Source organism: Neovison vison, chromosome 7, assembly GCF_020171115.1.
Source record: "Neovison vison isolate M4711 chromosome 7, ASM_NN_V1, whole genome shotgun sequence".
In the NCBI taxonomy this organism is placed as follows: Eukaryota; Metazoa; Chordata; class Mammalia; order Carnivora; family Mustelidae; genus Neogale; species Neogale vison.
The window spans coordinates 200,670,077-200,690,697 of record NC_058097.1 but is presented as its reverse complement, the minus strand read 5'-3'; the positions used below and the strand labels follow the sequence as shown (position 1 = coordinate 200,690,697).

General features: G+C 49.6%; 1 protein-coding gene across 1 annotated transcript in view; it reads left to right on the top strand.

The window, feature by feature from the left end:
• Positions 1-20,621, top strand: part of LOC122913695 (ABC transporter F family member 4-like) — a 38,570-nt gene that overhangs the window by 5,545 nt on the left and 12,404 nt on the right. The window contains exon 3 of the mRNA XM_044260340.1: positions 1,824-2,095. The gene's annotated coding sequence lies outside the window, so the exon portion shown is untranslated. The remainder of the gene's footprint in view (positions 1-1,823; positions 2,096-20,621) is intronic.

Genomic DNA, 20,621 nt, shown 5'->3' with positions numbered 1-20,621 from the left:
TATACAGAAAAATTGAAAGTAGAGCAACAAGCAACTAAATATTCTTTACCAAGATTGAGCAGCTGATAACGGTTTGCTCTATTTACTTTATTCACATGTAGTTCAGCACATATCTCCTAAGAATTAAGACATTCTCCTCCATATAGATAATGCCTGAGTAAATTAATTAAAAATTAAGAATAATTTCCTAGGGCCGCCTGGGTGGCTCAGGTAGTTAAGCACCTGCCTCCAGCTCAGGTCCTGATCGAGCCCCACAACAGGCTTCCTGCTCAGCAAAGAGCATGCTTCTCCCTCTCCTACTCCCCCTGCTTCTGCTCTCTCTTTCTCTCTGTCAAATAAATAAGTAATCTCTTTAAAAAAAAAGAATAAGTCCCTAATATTATTTAATATTCAATCTATATTACAATTTCTTTCCATGTCCCCAAAAGATCTTTTATAACCTTTCCCTTGGCCCAGCATCTCATCAGGGCTCATACGCTGAATGTGCTTCTTAATTCTTTTCAATCTATATTAATCTCCTCTAATTTCATTTTTAACAGCTTTGACTTTTTGAAAGAATTCAAGCCTATTTGCTTATAGATGTCCCACATTTTTTATTTACCTGATTGTGTCTAGATTGCATCATTTAGTTCATTCTTCTAACCACTATAGTTTTTATGTACTTGGAGTTGGAGCTATAGGTCCTGGTTTCTTTCTCTGTAGCACTTAACCACCTCCTGACTCCGAGCTTCCCTTCTGTCATTGCTTATTATCCATTTTCCCTCTAGAACAGAAGCTGCATGAGGGAATCCGTGTGGCCTTCCTGTTGGGTTACCTAGTCTAGTCCACTGTCCAACCAACACATAGTGGGCACTCAGCGTGTATTTGTGGTATGAATTGAAGTCACATTCAGTGACTTTACCTGTGTCAGTATCATTTAACATCTAAAGAGAAATTACTGTAGTAATTTACCCTGTTCCTTAGAATACCTCACATTTTTTGAAGCCTCAAGTGCCTGAAAATGTCTTGATTCCACACTTGAGGCGTGTCTAGGTATAGAATTTTCCCTCCGCAGTTCGAAGGCCTGCCCCTTTGTTTTCTCCCTTCATTCTTGGTCGTGGAGAATCTACGTCCATCTTTATGCTTGAGCCATTGCACGCGAGCAGGTGATCTGTACATGTAGTGTGCTTTCTTCTCCTTGCCTCTGCTATTGCCTCTTGTTATTTCTGTTATTTGCCTCTTGCCTCTGTTATTTCTGCTTAGTTATTGGTCTGAAGTTTACAGCTTGCTTTCTTCTCTTCTCTAGGAACTCTGATCCCACCATTGGACAGTAAAGTAGAGATATAGGGTGTAGGCAGAGTTGAAAAGATAAGCCACCGAAGGCTCAGACCCAGTAGGAGGATCTTCTTGGCAAGTGATGACAGCTGACAGTTCTGGATTCTTATAATGATCTGAATAATTTCATAGGTACCACGCTAAGCACTTTAAATGCTGTCATTTAATCCTCCCAACAGCTCTCTGAGACAGAAACTATTACTCTGTAAGCTCTACCAGCTAGAAACTGCCAGGGCCATGCCCTGAGCCCAGGCAGCCTGATCCCAGAAGGTCCAGAAAACCACTTTCATGAACTGCTCCCCTCCCCCATTCTGTTCCTACTAGATGAGCCCTGCTACTCGGTTCCCAGCCTATCAGAACAAGGCCTGCAATCCTGCCCAGGGGCTGGGGACTGAGGCTGGGTAACAGCCCTTCCGTCTAGTCAATGAAGCTGGTTGAATGAGTGCTTCAGTGGCAAGTTTTTAGGAACATCAGTGCCAAAATTCAGTGGTGTTTATCTTCCCTCCCAGGTCTCTGCCTTCCCAGGATCATCTACTACTAGGCTCCTTTGGCGATTCTCTGGGCACCGAGAAATCCTTGCCTCTCTTATGGGATACCTACACAGGCATGAGGTCAAGACAGTTGTATGGGTCTCTCAGACTGCATATAAGTCATGAACTGAATAACCAGACTTATTCTTTGACTGGATTACACTTTCTCCTGGGATACCAGATTCATTCCACTGAGGCCATGGAAACAAAAAAATGAAGATTGAGACACTACAACAGATGGCAGCCACCTTGTAAGTGCAGATATTTTCAATCATCTACATAGCTAGAACTTTGTATATGTAATATCCTTTTTTGCTAAAATTAACCAAAATTAACACATTTGAGGGAATTGAGGACTTCTGAGTGATTTTATATATTTCCAGTATCCTAGTCTTTCTTTGGATAGTCCCAAAGATCCCTGTTTCTTGCCATGAGATGTGTTAAAAATGACATTATTGTTTGGGTTTTGTCAAATGCCCCCTCTGCTGGTCCCGTTAATTCATTCAGCAAACACTAAACACTAACTATGTGCCAGCTGGGAATGCAACAGATGTGTAGGACCAGGTTGTTGCCCTTGGCCTCCTATCTCTTGTTGAGATAGACATCTCTACAGATAGATGTCCATGCAGTGTGAGGTGGCCTAGGAGGGTGCTGGGTACTGAGTATGGTGGAACTGTGGAAGAGGGAGGGCCTGGCCATGAGGCTCGTTAGGGGGTCATTAGGGGGTCATTCAGAGAAAGCTTCCTCATGCAGTTGACTGCTTGGGGCTGGACTAGGGGGGGAAGAATGGTGAGAAGCGGTCAGCCCTGGGTGAGGACAGGACAACAAACATTCTCAGGGGAAAGAAGAAGATTGCTGACAATGACCGGGGACTGCATGGCTCCCTCAGGAGAGGGCTTGGGGACAGCCTTGAATGCAGGTTGAAGGAAGTTAGCCTTTGCCCTGTAGAGGACAAGAAGAGTGACATCATGAAATCTTCACTTTACATCGCCTGCCAGGCTGAGAGATGGACTTAGGTGGGTGCAGCATGAGGATGAGTCAGAGTGGGGCGCTGAGTAGGTGCTCAGTAAAGCGGGAGATGAGATCATCAGATCATTAGAGTGAACAGTTCAAGATAAAGAGGTCAAGGCCATGAAGTAAGGCAGAGAAAGTGAGGGCAAAAACCAGAGGATAGATTGGAGAAGGTTTCAGAAGTCCTAGTGAACAGGACTGCCAATTCACTGCAAATAGATGGCGAGGATGGAGGGGCCAAACCTACAGATGACAACAGCTGACAGGTGTCGCCCAGTGCTTACTCTGGAGTTAGGCATTTTGCTGCGGTATCTCACTGAATCATAATAGCCCCATGAGATGGGACGTATTCTTTTCTGCATTTTACGGGAGAGGACGCTGGAGCCTGGAGTGGTCAGTGAAAGTGACGAGGCAGGTCTATAGTGTGGTACTAGTTAGGATTTGAACCCAGTAACGTCAGCAGCTGACAGGATGTTGGTGCCAAGTGACTGGGAAGTGAAGTGACCACCTCAGAAAGCAGTTAGTGAGTGGCAGATGAGGGCCTAGAACCCACTGGAATCGTTTTCTGCCCCTGCTCCCCTGCAGAGTTCACAAACAGGCTGCTGGGCGCCATATCAAGCCATAGCCATGTTATCTTTGGTTTATAGAATATATTTTTTAAGTTTTTAGAACGAATTGCTAATATTAAAAAGTACTAGAGATTTGCATTAAAACCTGCTGGATCATCTTGAAGAGTGAGAATATCTGGCCATGCCTGCCCCCTAGAGCAGCAACCCTTGCTGCCTTTTCCGTGTCTCCTTCAGCTGGCACCCGTGCTCCCCCGCTGGCCAGAGCCCACCAGCCCGGGATCCGCGCCCTCCTCCGCAGGCGTCCGAGTTCGCATCTCTCAGCCACAAGACGGTCCAGTTTGAAGCTAGGCTGTGTTTGAGCATTTAATCCTGTGTTGAGCCCAGACCTCCACTGATGCTTAAATACTCTTTTTGAACTTTAGGGAATATAAGATAACAGCAGCAACATGTTTTGCACTGTTTGTTTCTTTCCTTCATGCTGTGGGAACTGAGAAAAAATAACTACCTGCTCACCCTTGAGTGCCCACAAGAAGAGGGTCACGTACAGGGAGTGAGGACAAAGGTGAATGGTCATGGTTCCTGAAACCAGCCCCAGGTAAAAGGAAATATCAGTCATGCCCTGGGACACGGCAGACATAATGTCAGCTTTATAAATCACGCTGGGACTGTTTTCTGTTTAATTTGTCCAGTAATTAATTATTTGCTTGAATTTTGAACTGTGTACTTTAGACGCGTTATAAGGAAGCTTTGGGGGGAAATGTGCGTGCCCGTCTGCCTGTGCGTGGGGTGTGGGTGGGCCATAGCTGACATTCCTTCGCTCGGAATTCTCTGCAGAAGTTCAATTTCAAAATATTATTTTTTAAGTTTAATGATTTATTACAGATCTGAAAACACGCTTAATTACGTTAAAATATGAGTCACAGGATGGCAAACAGGTATTTTTCCATATCAAATATTTTGTGACGTCTAAGGTGTAATAGTCCCCATGGCAGTGGTCAGAGGGTGCAAGTGACGGATTTTGTGCTTGTGTGTTTGTCTGCAGTTTGTAAACTGCACCGAGAGACTCAGGGTCAAACGGGTGCAAGAAACAGAGCTGACATCCTAGCTTCAGGAGTTTGGACTCCTGTTCTTTGTGTGACACCGGACAGATTTTCCCCATGCCCCGCCGCCAGATTCAGGACCTTGGGGAAGGCAGCTGCTACAGCTGGGCACAAATTTCTCGGAGGCCGCTGGGTACCATTCTGGGATGGCCAGTGGGTCTCAGAGGTTTGCTGTCCATCTCAAAAGGGTCATCTGTATGTCGGACCACAGTGACCCAACTGTCAATAGGCCAGCCCTGCGAACTTTTCCCTGGGAGCTAGACGTTGCCATACAAGGGTCGGACTGCAAATCAGTTCAGTCTCTGGAGACATTTGTACACAGTTATGTAGGACCTGTGAGGCCATGGGGCTGCTCCTTGGACTTTGACCCCTGTCCAGCACCTGCTCCTTCCTCTTTCCCCGCCTCCTCCTCCTCAGACACTCCCCACCCCTATAGACACAGCCAGGGTGGGACTCCAGCGGCAGTTGCAGCCAGTTCTCGTTTCGTAACACTCCGAATCCATTGCTTCTCACTGATCTCATATAGACACTGGCGGATGCTCGGTACTTAGCACCATGCTGTACGTGGGGGGTACAACCGGCAGGTGTCCTGCTCCCGGGGACAACACCAGCCTGCAGAGATTCATTCGTAAACCAGGAATAACTGGTATTTTATCTCGGTCGCATCATAATTTCATTTTTGTAGTGTGGCCTAAAAAACCTAGGCTCCCCCAAAGATCAGCCAAGTACATGGGAAAATTAGATTTATTCATTCACTGAACACATAATTAGTAAGCATCTGTTATCGTCAGGCACTCAGCCAGAGGGCAGGACTGTAACAGAAAATGAAACTGACAACCCTGTTCTCCTGGAGCTTAGGCAGTCACAGAAGGAGACAGAAAAATCATGTCAGTACATAATCTGAGCTGAGAATTTTGAAGAAAAAAAGGGTAAGGGAGAAAGAATGACCCGAGGCAGGGGTGGGGGGCCTGCTCTTTGAGATGGGGTGACTAGGAAGGCCTTTCCCATGAGGGGACTCTTGAAGCAGAGACCAGCAGGAGATGAGGGAGAAGCAGTGGTTTGGAGGAAATCCTTCCCAGGCAGGGAGGGAACCCCACAGGGGACAGATCCTCCAAGTGGGCAGTGGCCTGGCCTGTTTGAGAAAGAAGTCACCAACTGAACTCCTGGACTCCACCGTTTCCTCGTCTGCAAGTCTGTGGGCTTGTCGGGAGGAAAAGATGAAATCCTTTATAGAAATATTTATGTCTACCATCAAGCACGGTGTAGAAGTTGTCCTCTTTGTATTGACTTTATCAAATTTTTGTAGGGTGTCTAAAACCATCGGGATTATAATTATTATCTTACAGTTCTGCCCTTTCATTTTTTTTATTATTGTGGTGAAATTCACGTAACATACAATTATCCGTTTGAAAGTGTACAGTCCAGCGGCATCTGGTGAGTTCATGCTGTTGAGCAACTACCTGGCTTCTAACTTTTTCATCATCCCACTCTTACGTTTTTCATATTTGTTTCCATCACTGCTCTTGAAAAAAGATCCCCCCCACCACCACCCTGCCCCATACCTGACTTTGACCTTCGTGCTTCTGACTGGCCTTCCCCAGTTCCAATGACTCATCCATGTGTCTATTCAAAAGATGTTTATCAAGGATCTACTCTGCAGGGGAACTATACTACGTAGGTACTGAGGCCACAACACAGTGGCCTCAGTGGCAAGGAACACAGAGGTTCTTGCATTTAGGGGACTTATAATCTAGTAGGGATTTAGACACTGATTATATAATTACCAGAAAATTAATTTACATTAGATCAGTGCCTGGGTGGCATCCTGGGTGGCTCAGTGGGTTAAGCCTCTGCCTTCAGCTCAGGTCATGATCCCAGGGTCCTGGGATCAAGCCTCGCATCGGGCTCTCTGCTCAGCGGGGAGCCTGCTTCTCCCTTTGCATGCCATTTCCTCTTTGTGCTCTCCCCACCGACCCACAAATAAATAAATAAATATTTTTAAAAAAGAAAAGAAAAAGAAAAATAGGGGCACCTGGGTGGCTCAGTTGTTAAGCATCTGCCTTTGGCTGGGGTCATGATCTTGGGGTCCTGGGATTGAGCCCTGTATCAGGCTCCCTGGTCAGCAGGAAGCCTGTTTCTCCCTCTCCCACTCCCCCTGCTTGTGTTCCCTCTCTCTCGCTGTGTCTCTCTGTCAAATAAATAAATAAAATCTTTTAAAAAGAATGTATAAAATAATTAAAATTTAAAAATACAAAATAAAAATAGATCATTGTTTATATAAAAATGTTTTGAAAATTGTGTTTAAAACATCTGTGAAATTCTTACTTTAATGTGTTTTTTTTAAAAGATTTTATTTATTATTTGAGAGAGAGAGAGTGCGTGAGAGCAAGCAGGGGGCACGGAGAAGGACAAGCAGACTCCGCACTGAGCTCAGAGTCCAACTTGGGGCTCAATTTCAGGACCCTGAGATCACGACCTGAGCTGAAATCAAGAGTGGGTTGCTTAACCAACTGAGTCCACCCAGGAGCCCCAACATTTGTGGATTTATTAAAGCTACCAGAAGTGAGATGCCACTAGCTAGTAAAGCTTAGGCTAACGTGACCGTATTGTTTTTATAATTGTGTCCTTAGTTCAGAGATCCTGAAAAAGAAAGATCACCTCGGGGAAGTGACCTGGATTATGTTAGGGCAGCGAGCAGGAAGGCGGGTAAAGTAAAAGCTGTGATGCTTCATTCACTTCCTCCCGATAGCCATCTGTTGAGGTCAGCGCGGACCGCTCGCGTTAGCACTGCGCCCATTTTATAGATGTGGAAACGGAGATCTAGAACGCTGTGCCTTGCCTACTGCCACCTGGTGGGGATTTTATTAGCTTTGGCCCTCTTTCTGGTAAAGCCGAAAAGCATTTTGCCCCCTAGGGGTCAGTGATGCACCTGCCTGGGAAAAGACTTGTCCGGCGGGTCCTCCTCCACGCAGCCCTATTGGTGTGCGCCCAGCCTTCCAGGAGAGGGCGCTGCGAGGCTGGCCTCAGAGCTGCCTCACCAGACTCCCGGGCCCTTGCCCTGCCGCAGCACCGCCCCCTCCGCCAGACTTCTGACCCAGCAAGCTCCCAGCACCCTCCGGCCCTTCTTGCGCCCCAGTGCGTGCATCTGTGTTTTCCTAGATGATTGTTTCTTAATCACGCCAAGGAATTACAAATCATGGCTGGGAACCCAAGTTACCTCAAGTGACGAGCCTAGTGATCACCAAAACCTAGGTACAGCCCCCGGGCAGGGAGCCACAGAAACTGCGAGCGAGGTCCTCGCAGCCACGCGGTCCTGCGGGGCCGTGCTGGTGCCAACACCGCACGTCCGTCATGTCGGCGGGCTCGTCGGATTTCTTGAGGCAAGGTGACCTGGCAGCATTTCCACCCCACCCACAGCTAGTTTCGCTTTCCTAATGTTGTTAAAAAGTGCCTTCTAACTGAAGTAGGGTGGTTGAGCAGGTTCCAACATTTTACTTAATTTTCTAACGTGGCCATTGGGGATCGCTTCCTCCAAGTGGGTCCCTTTTGCTGCTTCTCAGCAAGATGCCCACGGCCGTCCTCTCTGGCATTTGTCCAGAGGCCAGGTTCTGAGAGCTTTGGGGCTGTGGTTTAATTTTAACCGTCAAACCTTCTTTTAGAATAATTACTTTTTAATCTGGGAAGAGCCAGTTTTCGAGAGAGCAGGAACGCCTCCTCCTGCCCAGGAAACAAGCACACGGTCATGTTCAGTAACTGCTGATATCTCTCGTTTTGAAAGGGGAGACCGATTTCGTGGAAAGAAAGGAAAACAAACATTGTGGATACGGCATTTTGAAGGACTATTTGAATGTCTGCTTTCACCAATGGTATAAACGCTGGGTGTCCCAGGAGAGTGGGCCAGGTTGAGCACTGAGGGACAGGATGATTTAGAGACCCCTGAGCCAGCCCTGGGCTGAACGCAGCAGAGAATGGCTTTGCAGACCTGTCCTGTGGTCAGCCGCACGACATCGAGTTTCCTGGGACAACCTCAGTTTTGGAGTCAGAAGATACACTGGCCCTTTGCCAGGCCATGCCTCAAGACTGCTGCCATTCCTCGGTTCTGAAAATGTGGTCATGAGCGAGGCAGGTGAGCAGTGACGGGCGTTGTCTCCTTAGCAGTGACCTTGCCCAGGCCGGGAAGCCGAGCTGCAATCCCCAGGGCTCCGAGCACTGGTGAGGATCCTTCCAATTCCTTTTTCACCCATGATACCGGTCCATTGGTAATAATTACTTGTATTTGTAGGACATTAAATATTTTGGTGCAGAAAGACAGAAATCGTTTATCAACCATTTTGAGGGTTAGGTGGCAAGCCTCTCTTTTGGTCATTAAAAAAAGTCAAAGATGAGAAGAATATGGAATATGCAATGGAGACCAATTCTAGAAAAAATGATTTATGCCAGTCCCAGCTGAGGCAAACAAATTTGGGAAGACTTATTCGTTTTATAGAAAGATTTGTGCTTGGACTTATAGAACGTGACGCTTTCCTGGAGCATTTCAGTAGGAGGGAGGACAGAAAACCTGGAGACGACCTATCATAAGCTGTTACCAGTGGAAGATGGGTCTTAAGCGAAAAAAAAGGGTCTCATTACCCAGCGAGTCGGTAAGAAAGGGCTGAGGCTTCCCTTTAGAAAAATCTGACCTTGTGCACTCTTTCAAGGGCAGGTGTGGGAAGCCAGGAATAGCCACGGTGGCCCAATCAGTCCACGAAAGCTTCTAACGGCAGAGACTGTGTCTTTCATGGCTCCTCGATGCTGGAGTCGCCGGTTCACAGCACACAGTGCATGTCAGACCCGCACATCTATTGGCTAGATTTGATGCACGTCAGGAGAAAGATCTATCTATCCACCTGTGACCTAATCTGGCCGAACGCCAGAACCTGGTACTTCCTATCTCTCTTGCCTCTGGAACAGTACTGAAGAAGAAGAGGAAAAGTGCAAGTTTCATGCGCTCAGAGGAAAAAAGTCATATGGACATAAATTAGAGCAAAAAAAAAAAAAAGGGGGAAAGAAAGAAAGCCAAGCTAATCTGGGATTTTGATCACCACTATGAAGGCGTTTCTGTTTCGTCATTCAGTTTCTAGCACGGCCTCCAGCTCAGACCTGTGCAGCCATGTCTCAGGAAACTCCTTCCCTGCTCGGGCCCTCTCCCTGCCCCCTGGGCTCAGTTACTCATTTCGACCCGAGCTGCCACATCCCAAGACACCCCTCTTTCCCGAGTCCTCCCCACGTACCTGCCAAAGGCAGAGGGCTTGGGATGGCACTCCCGGGGTTGTGCTAGGCTTCTCGAATGGTGCTGTCCCCCTCTCCCCCAAGAAGGTCTTCTACCTGGTGATGCCCTAGAGGAGCCCTGGGAGGTAACCGGTTGGGCACTGATTCAGTGTGGGGCAGGTGGAGAAAGAGAGCACAGGTGTAGAGACCTAGCCGGTGGAGCTAAATCAGCCCAAGGAAGGGCAAGTCTGTCTCCACCTGGTTCGGGGCTGGCAGGGCAGTGTCAGGAACTTTGGCCCCATGACTTCTTAGGATGTCATGAAGATTTTTCCTAGATTCCCTTGTCTTAAGGTTTTTACTCATTCGACCACACAAAGGATTGGGACTTTCCTTTTGTCTTGGTTATATCCTCCGAATCACAGGAAAACCCATGAGAAGGATAGAGCCTGAAAAATAAGAACTCACAGGGGAGGCTCCGCATACTGGGGTAGATGTCAGAAGCTGTGGGATATTAGGGGTTGGCTGTGGACTTGACCTCAGGGCACGACGAGAACACTGCTGCATTATCAGTCAGTGAAAAATTTCCTCTAAATAGTCTTGGACGGAAAGGAATGGAATCAAGGGCTTAAGTTGGATAGATGAGGTTGGCCTAGTTCTAAGGCTGACTGTCTGTTTAATTAATAGAGCATTGCATGGTGTGGGGTAGCAAGGTCACGCACAGCCTGAGATATCAGCGGTGCTGTCCTGGGGCTCTGGAAAAAGTGGTGATGAAGTATTCAGCTTCAGGCTTATTTTATCTAAGTCTCCGGGCTGCAATGGATCAGAAATAGAGTAAATATTGAAGTGGCATCACAGATATTGGTTCTAAAAACAGACTGACTGGGAAGGGCGAGCCTCTTAGACCCTGCCAGTGCAGCCATGGCCCAGATGAGTGACGTCACCCGCATGTGCCTTGTGACGTGTGCCTCGAGGCACATGGTCGAGGCACATGACGTGGGGCGCCCCTGCAGCTGGTTTGGATGTTGCCCCACGTGGGCCGACAGTGCTGACGGCGTGATTCCCGTGTTAGACCTACCCTGTCAGCAAGACGCTGTTCGTATGATTAGTTTGCCCCATTGTAGCACATTATGCACAATCTAAGTTCAATTAAATGAATGTTTAGAAATACTGTAGGTAGGGGCACCTGGGTGGCTCAGTTGGTTAAGAGGCTACCTTCGGCTCAGGTCGTGGTCCCGGGGTCCTGGGATCGAGCCCTGCATAGGGCTCCCTGCGCAGCGGGAGGCCTGTTTCTCCCTCTCCCATTCCCCTTGCTTGTGTTTCCTCTCTCACTGTCTCTGTCAAATGAATAAATAACATCTTAAAAAAAAAAAAAGAAATACCATAGGTAGAAAACACTAGAAAGCACTAGAGCAAACAGAGATTACTGAACTGAAAATGCTTTGAACTAGAGCATTAGAGAAGCTTGTGAACTTGTAGGAGTTAACCATGGTGAGTACCATATCTTACGGGAAGCATCTAAGTCCCTAAAGAATCTTGGTGCTGTTTAAGAGGTGTTTTGGGGGTAGCCGGGGCAGACCAGGGAGGGGCAGCTGGAGATCAGACATGTCAAAGCATCTTTGAATGCCAGGAGTTATCTCCCTGGACAGAACCCTGGGGACTGAATCATTCAGATCAGTTGCCTGTTTGGGTAGGTGGAGAAGCTGTGAGGAAGAAGTCCTCGAGCCAACTCTGGAGGACACGCTTAGGGACGAGCATCCTCTACTGCCTCTTTGATGTCAGGGGTGAAGTAGTTGAACTCCAGACCTCACTACAAGATGTGAAGAGTCACTCCAAATTTACAAGCTCATTAAACTTGTATGTTGGACGGTCTACACGTCCGGCTTTAGAGAAAACACACAGAACGCTCCAGCCACACCTTCTCAAACCCCTTAGCTGACAGTTTTTGTTCTAATTACTCTAGTGAGCGTCTCTGTTGTTTACAAAGTTTGAGGAAGGCAGGGCGGGGGGTATTTGTACTTTGGTACACTTTTTAGGATGGACGGAGTCAAATTCAGCCATTTTTGAAAGTCAGTCGGAACCCTCAGATTACCAAAGACCACCACACTCCCACCTCCCCATACACACATGCACACACAATCAGCAATCTGTCTCATTTGCTAGGGCCATAGGACCAGTGTCCATGTTTTTAGGTATGTATGTAATTCTTTTCTCCTTTAATTTAATTTTTTGAGTTAGGCTCCATACCCAGCATTGAGCCCATCATGGGGTTCGATCCCATAACCCTGAGATCGTGACTTGAGCTGAAACCAAGAGTTGGATGCTCTACCGACCGAGCCCCCTCAGGTGCCCCGTTTGCTTTGTTTTGATGAAATGAAAAATCTCCTGCCCTTTTCCTTCCTTCTTTCTTCCCTTGGATAGTAATAAGATCCATAGGATAAAGGTCATATAAAATACTCTGAATTACCTCCAGAAGAGTGCAGCCTGACTCACTACTACCCTTGGATCACTTCCTGTGCCCCCACAGTCCAGGGTTTCTATCTGCTACCCTGGGGATGCCGCCCTAGAGAAAGCAGGAGGGCCTGGGCCCCAGCACCGCAGGGTCCTGTGGTGGGAGCTGCTCATTCCCCCGACCTGGGCATCAACACTCTTATCTCCAGAAGTAGGATACGTGGTAGTTCAGCCAGTGTCTCCTCATCATGGGACCTTCCATCACCATCGGTGCAACTTGCCAGACTAAATATTTCCAGTCCCTGTTTCAGGAATGATTTGAAGGTAGACGGGAGGTAAGATGATCTTCGTGAAACCTAGGAACCTAGGATGCACGCTCACGAGGTGTTCTTAAAGACGAGGCAGCAGGGAAACGGTGACCACCCCCCACCCCGCCACTCCCTGGGGAGCTGAGATGTCAGAACTCTTGCTGGGAGGACACAGTGAAGCCCCGCGTTCCCCGAGAGCTCTGGCTCAGAACAGCCAAGGAGCCCGGGAGCAGGGAACAGCGCAGGGAACAGTAACTGCGAACCCCATCAGCTACACACCGCTACTCCTGCAAGCTGCTGCAGATAAGAGTGTGGCCGTGCCGGGGCAGGCTGCCCTTTCCAGACTGGCTCCTCTTGGGTAGCACTCGTCAGTGACTCTCAAGCGGCTCCTTCACCCAGAACCACCTTCCTTCGTGGGTGGTAAAGCGGTTAGATTTTCTGTAAGAAGAATGTTCGATCTGTGTGCCTCAGAGAAAGAGGATCCTCTGGGATCCTAAGGGCTCTTCATCTGTGGAAGAGCCTTAAGGACAAGGGAATCTTCTAGAGACAATGTGTGTCAGGGCGGGGGGGTGGTTGCAGAAAGAGACTCTGGAGTGAGCCCGGAGTCCAGTGGGAGCTCTTTAAACCCTTACCAAGAGGAACCTGGCAATGGTTGAGTGATGAGAGAGAAGCAGCAGAGGCTCAGGGAGTTGAGAACATGGGACAGTGGCCATGGAACAGGCAAGAGGAGAACTTTCATGATGCTAATTAACTAGACCAACTAAAAGGGAATATGGCATTTTTGGGGGGCGCCAAAAGGTGTCCTTAGTGGAAAAACTGTGTCAAATCCCACTGGGGATCGACAAAGTTTTGGTCGCCAAGGTCTTGAAAAAGAGAGAGACAGCAAGCCTTGCAGCTCTCGATGGTTCATGTCTGTGTTTCTGTCACCAAAACTTGCCAATTTGACGTCAAGTGACTCTTAGTGTTTCTACGAGCATGCCTGTGCTATTTGATTGTCTTCTGAACAATTTGGAGTGTTAAGGAAACATCGGCAAAGTCAGCAAGCAACAATTCCAGGAGCCTGGGTTCCACCCAAGGCTTCTCTGGGAAGTTGAGGCCCTTCCTCCTACCATTCACCGTGTGGGACGCCTGTCATCCTTCTGGCTGGACACGTGCCCTTCCTCGGGAGAACTGGGCTCCTGCCCCGACATTTGTGTGTGTGCGCACACGCGTGTGTGTGTGTACGGGGGGGGAGAGAGAGTTCTGCCGCCCGTCTGTGGTGCTTGCCACCAGTCCGTGGAGAGCTTTGAGCTGAGGCAAGGTGTAGCAAGAGTGACACCAAGTGCCAACACTAGGAGCTTTGCTGTGGCGTCAGATGCTGTTTTCTCTTCTCAAATTATAGGAACAGAAGAGCTCAGCTCCTGTCCACAGCATTCACCTCAAAGAGAGGGTGAGCAGAGTCTCCCGAGGCTGCCTCGATGTCCATATTGTTCTCTGACCATTCAGGCGAAGGGAATCTGCTCTCTGGGACTTAGATGCAGAACTGGGGTGGCTCGGTCGGTTGAGTGTCGGGATTCTTGGTTTCAGCTCACGTCGTGACCTCAAGGTCATGATCTCAGGGTCTTGAGATCAAGCCCTGGGTCAGGCTACATGTTCAATCGGGAGTCTGTTCCTCTCCCTCTCCCTCTCCCCCTCACTCATGCATGTGCACGTGCACACGCTCTCTCTCTCTCTGTCTAAAAAAAATAATTAAAAAAAAAAAGAATTGGGGCTTTAAATAGATTTTTAAAAATAAAAGTCAAGGTGGACTCATTTGTTGGCCAGAACATGGCGCAGAGATCCAGGATGCCCATTCAACCCAACTGATCCATCAGCTTCTTCTGGAGAATCAGAAGGACCACAGGTGGACCCTTCTTGCTGGTGACAGAGAGCTGTCAGGTTACCGAGGCAGGTGGAGGGTCACCTTTGTATGCATGGAACAATCTGCTTGTTCAAAACAAAACAAAAAACACTGACCCACTTCCCTGTGTCTGTTCTAGAGGCTGCTCCTGACTCAGGGTCCCTAGGGCCAGAAATCTACCCCGTTAGTCCTGGGTGGGGAACTAGCATGCATGTTCTTATGAAATGGCCCCCTGGGAGGGGCTGGGCACTTTGAGGGCCAGAGAATCCTGTGGGCTGCTTCGAGAGATCTCCCTGGCGGGCAGGCTGGACTCCCGGAGACCGCCCTCCCTCAAACTTCTCCCCAGGGGAGGAACATGGCCAAGTTGGTATTTGCCTTCTGGACAGTCCTTGTTCTCAGCTTGAAGCCTACTTGGTTTCTTCCTTCTTGGGAGATAAGAAGGAAATAGTTTTGTTTGTCCAGGTGCCACCAGTCCAGTGACTGATTCGGGCACACGAATGTCTTCAGGGCGTAGTATCAGATCTAGCCCCCCCGCCCCGACGTCTCTATTCCTGATCCGGGTGTGCTGTAAACAACAGCTTGATTCAAAACTGGGAGGCACTGGGAAACCCTTTGGGTAGGAGATTTCGAAATGAGATTTCAATTGGAAAAAATACAGCGGGATGAGGTTCTAAGGAATAAAAGAGACAGAAAACACTCCCATCCCAGCTCTCGCCTGGATCGTGGGGATAAACAGAAGAACCTAGAAAAGCCTAGAGCGGAGGGGGTGGGGGGCAGCCGACAGGAGCGCACAGCTGTCCTTGCCTCTTCCCCCACCGACAAGGAGGTGAAGCCACACCCCAGGGTTTCAGTCCAGGACATGTCAGCAGCAGCAAGGTACAGATAGATCAGAGGCCCCCACAGAAGAGAGAGGGACCTGGGCAGGGGACAGGGGAGCAGGGTTGGCAGGAGGATTAGGAGAAAAACTTAGTTACAGAAAGATTTGAAAAGGCTTGTTGGGTAATCGAGGAGGGGAGTAGGAGAAACAAGGAGTAAAGGTCGTGAACCAGAGCTTCGGGGAGCCCCGCAGGAGGGGCAGCCTTGCGCTGCGGACAGCTGGGCTCCAGCTCAGGACACCCCAGCATCGAGAGGCTCTGAGTGGCGGGTGCCTGTGACATGAAGAGCACAGAGGAAGGTGCTGCCTGGGTCCCGAACCCGACAGAAGGTGGCCTTGAGAAGGAGAGGGACCCCTGGGGAACAAGAAGAGGAAGAGCCATGAAACGAACTCGGAAGAAGAAAAGGCGGTGAACAGAAGGAAAGGCGGGAGGGGCATCAGAGAAGGAGCAAACAAAGAAAGAAATGGGAGAGGGAAGATCTGAAGGCCTTGGAGAGGCACCATCAACACGGAGTCTCCAAACGTGGTGGGTCGGTACTCAGCTTGTCAGCGGGTCAGCAGATCCCTTTCTTCTAGAGGGAGGAGGGAAGTGGCGCTTTTTGAGGGGGCAGTCGGGCACCATACTGCGTAAAAACCGTGCGTGGCCCTGTAAGAGCCAGCTAACCAGTTATGAATGAGAGGGGTTTATGATTCATTGGCGTGCCTCCCACCTCCGCCCAGAAGCCGTGACTTCCCTCGTCTCGTGCAGGGCGCGGACCCATCTAACCAGAACCACCGCCCAGCCTCTCCCAGTCTCCTTAGATGACGAGCTGTGGCATCCTCGGTCCGCCCAGCTCAGCCCCAAGCATCTTGCCCAAACATCAGTAAACAAGTACGGGTAGACTTCTGTGCTGTGGGCCACTTCTCCCCTTTCCCAGCGCCCAGCACACACGAACCCGGGGTCTCTCAGCACAGGCTCCGTATTCTTTCCTTAGAGGGCAGTCAGAAGGTCTCCAAAACCCTTCCTCTGAGCTCAGAGTGAGTTTACTTTCTTTGGCTTTTTAAAATCTGCAGCCACGGACCAGGACATCAGCTTCCCTGAGCCACGTGGGAAAACTGCTCCCCCCACCCCCTGCCTCCACTCCAGCGTATCCAGCATTCCCAGCAGCCAGCCAGCGCGACCTTGACCCGTGGGCAGCTGGCCAGCTTTCCTGCTAAGGCTGAGGCAGGGATGAATGTTATGAATGACAACCTCTCACGTTCGTTTAGGGATTTATACCTCACAAAGCAAATAATTATCTTATTTAATCCTCAGAGTAATCCTGTGTTACTGTTACTTCCACTTGATAGTTTCTGAAAGATAAAGTGCCTTCCTCAGGGCCAACTGAGGAAGAATTGGGATTCATTCATTCTCCGACTGCACATCCTCTGGGCTTTCTCTGCAAGGTCATGGGCCCCCTAGAGATTTCAGAGTAACAGCACAGTTGTGATTCCTGGATCTCTTTTCTAACCCCCACTTCTGCACCTCAGGTGACCTCCGACATCAGCCTTCTTCCTACATTTCCTCTGCCAAAGACTCTTTCGAAGTCCCCCAGAAGTTTTCATTGCAAAATCAAAAAGGGATCATTGTAGGAAAAGTATAAAAGTTAGATGAACAAACAAGACAATAAAACCGTAATGCTACCGTTGAGTAATAACTCAGTACTGTAAGTGCCGTGTCTAGTCTTCTGTAATTTTTATGATGTGCGCGTGGACTTACTTGTGTTTACCAAGATGTAAAATGGGCCCACCCATAACACGGTTTCGGAATCTGTTTTTTACACTTAGTATATTGCCAACATTTTCCTGTTAGGAAATATTTTTATACCGTCGTGTTTATTGGATACATAGTTTTCGTTATAATTCTTAATGGTTCTCTAGAGTTAAATGTTTAGATTGTCCCTATTGTTTCGTGATTACGACCAGTTTTATGATAGACTTCTGGATCTGATTTTAGTTTCCATTTCTTTGATTTTGAACGAAGCTGAATTTTTTCATATGATTTTGATCATTTGAAGCTCGTTCATGAATAGCGCATTCATACTATTTACGGCTTTCAATGGTATATATTTATTTTTTATTGATATATAAGAACTCTTTATACAGAGGCTGAATTTGTATCTGCTAAAAACTCATTTACATCTCATTTCAAAGCCCATTTTGAATTGGGGTACATACTGATTTCCCTGGCTCTGCCAACCAGACCGTGGATGCTCTGCTCTTTTTCCTCTACTTTTTCTACTTTTGAGTTCCTCTCAAACAGAGTAAACTTTTAAAGGCCTCCTCCTTCAGTGCTCACCCCCACAAGCACTCTGGCCTCCTTAGGGAACACCACTCCTGCCCTCCTAGGCACCAAGGCCGGTAAGGACGACTCCCATCCCTTCTGCCCTGACCTCCCAAACCTCACCCCCTCCTCCCCTTACACCAGCCTCTGGCTTGGGGGGTGATGATGAACCCCCCCGAGGCTTCTGAATAGCGCTTCAGAAAACCCTGACTTGAACCTCTGGAAAATGCTGGAAGCGAATGCTCGGGGGTGTTAGAAGAGAATCATCTTGTGGGGGAGGAAGTATTAGGTCTCTTATGGCAAGACTGGAGAGAACCCCACTCTCTGAGGGCGCCTCTTGCTTCTGAGCAAGGCCCTGTGGCAGGGGTGGCTGGCAGCGAGCCTGAGGGCCTCCTGAGTCTCAGGCGGTCCGCTCCTCTGCCCTGTTATTACCGCCGGCAGGTTTGTTTGTGCCTCTGGCAAAAGGGACGCAAGTCCTACCAGTTCTCCTGGTGTCCTTCAGCTACTGCGCATGGGGAGGAGGAGGAGCCCAGGCCTGTTACCTGGAGTCCCCCCCCACCAAGAGGCGGGGGAGGTCGGGAGGGGGCTGGGCAGGAGCCGGCTGGACAGGACAAGCCCAGGTGGTGAGGACAGGATGAGTTTCTTCCCTGCCAAGATCGCTACCTTGGAAAACTGGGACTGTAGGGAGGAGGTCAGGGTACACATGGGGGTGGATGCTGGGAGTTCACTTCGGAGCTCCTGTGGGTTTGGAATGCCCTGACCCGCTCTCACTCCCCTAAGTGTCTCCCCTCCCGCCCTTTCTCCGGGTTTGGCATATTTGGAAGATGGCTGTGGCCTTAACCTTAACAGGAACAAGATCCCTGGCGTTTCTGTGGTAGGAGCCAGATTCACACACTGTTGGCCCCCTTGGTCTCCGCAGAGGACTTTGGCTTTTTCCCTACAGCCTGACTTAGGAGTTTCCAGAACTCCCTGTTTTTCTGTTTCCACATGCTTTCAGGGAAGTCAGTGTGATGCTCAACAGTGAGAGGCTGGGGGTTCCAGCCGGGGGCCAGGTGGACGTGATAACCTTTTTTTTTTTTTTAAGATTTTATTTATTTTGACAGAGAGAGATCACAAGTAGGCAGAGAGGCAGTCAGGGAGAGAAGGGGAAGCAGGATCGCCCCCACGGCAGGCTGAGCAGCGAGCCCAACGCGGGGCTCGATCCCAGGACCCGGAGATCATGACCTGAGCCGAAGGCATGGGCCTAACCCACTGAGCCAACCAGGGGCCCCTGGACATGGTGACCTTGACAGCAGGTGACCTCTTTAGGCTTCCCTTTCCTTGTCTGGACAGACAGCAACAGCGCCGACCTTGGGGCTGGTGCATAGGCCACCAGAGAGGTGGGAGGGGCGTGCCCAATCATGTCGCGTGTTCTCTCTCCTTTCCTTTCCTCAGCCCTACTGACATATGTGACACTGGGGAGCTTCAGAGACCTCTACTCGAGGGTGGGGTCCCTCAGGATGGAGCCTGGCCTCATGGCTTGCCATCCATGTGACCTTGAGCAAGATATTTAATCTCCCTGAGCCTCAGTTTCTTTGTTTAAAAATAGAACAGTAATAGCTACCTCTAGGGTCATTGTGGAGATTAGTGATGACGTCAGAGGGAAGCGAAGCCCGAGGCTGCCTGGCGCATAGTAGGAGCTCAGCCAGCGGAAGGCGGAAGCCGTGATTAGCTCCGAGTCTAGGACCACTGACGTGTCTGCCTGAGGCAATCGCTCACTTCGAGGGGTCTGGGGTTAGCAGGGAGTGACGCCTGGGACCCTGGGAGCCTCTCTGGGTCCCTCGGGTCTCAGGAAAGAGGAAGCTGCTGTTGATGCCAATGGGCAGTGTGGCCTGGCAGTGGGGACACCGAGCAGACCACCCTGTGACACTCACTTGCCCAGGTTTCTTCTCCGTGGGGGTGGGGGTGGCAGCCCCTTGAGCCTAAAGTCAGAGGAGAAGTCTAAGGGCCGGTGGTGGCCCTGTTTGTGATCTGATCGGGGCAGGTCACACCGTGCGGCTGGTGCCTTGCCCCCTTCCTCGGAGCGTGTTGTGAGACCCCGGATTTGTGTGTTACTCTACTTCGAAAGATGGACCAGGGTAGAAGTCCTTGCCCAGTTGATGTAGAGAGAATAAGTGAGGAACAGAGGAAATCAGTCACCTGATACCCAGCTCTCATATTCAGGAAACAGAACCTGGCAGATCTAATTCTCAATGCTCAACCGTGGCGGTGGACCAGAATCTGCATGGTCTGAGCCCATCTTGCCATGGAACCGGTCCCCTGGGGGAGAGCTGCCTGGAGAGAAGGGCAGGCTCAGAGGGAGCATTGAGGGGAGTTGACTGATTGGCTACAGGAACTAAAAAAAGCTGGGAAGCGTTAGCCTGGGTGGTGGGGGATGCAATATCAAAACAGATTCTAGAAACCTGGGAAGGGGGGGCGGCATAAGGAGGGGAGGAAGGCACGTTGGTCTTGGACACGAAGAGGGTAGGATACCCTGTGTCAAGTGGCTCCCACCTCCCCAGGGAGTGGCCTGGTTCTGGGTGGCTCTAGGGGACAGGCCAGGGCCAGAGGCAGTGAGAAGGGGTCTGCTTCCCCCAGCCAGTCCAGGTCTCCGTCCTTTCAAGCCCAGCGTATGAGACAGGCCCCCAACTGGTCTCTTTCCAGTGTTGTCTTTCCTATTCCTTTCTGTTCACCAGCATTTCACCTCGGCTCTGCCTTCTTGGGAATTGTAAACAGGCCTGGAAGTCTTGACCGCTGCACTTCAGCCTGGCCTTTTCAAATTCTGTTGGTAGAAAGAGTCTTGAAGATTGTTTCGTCCAGCCTTCAGTCCCGTGACAGAGTCCTGTTAGAAATCGCTAACAAGGGCCGCCTGCGGGGCTCAGTGGGTTGAGCCTCTGCCTTTGGCTCAGGTCATGATCTCAGGGTCCTGGGATTGAGTCCCGCATCAGGCTCTGCGCTCAGCAGGGAGCCTGTTTCCCCCGCTGCTCCCCCGCAGCCCCCTGCCCCGCCTGCTGCTCTGAC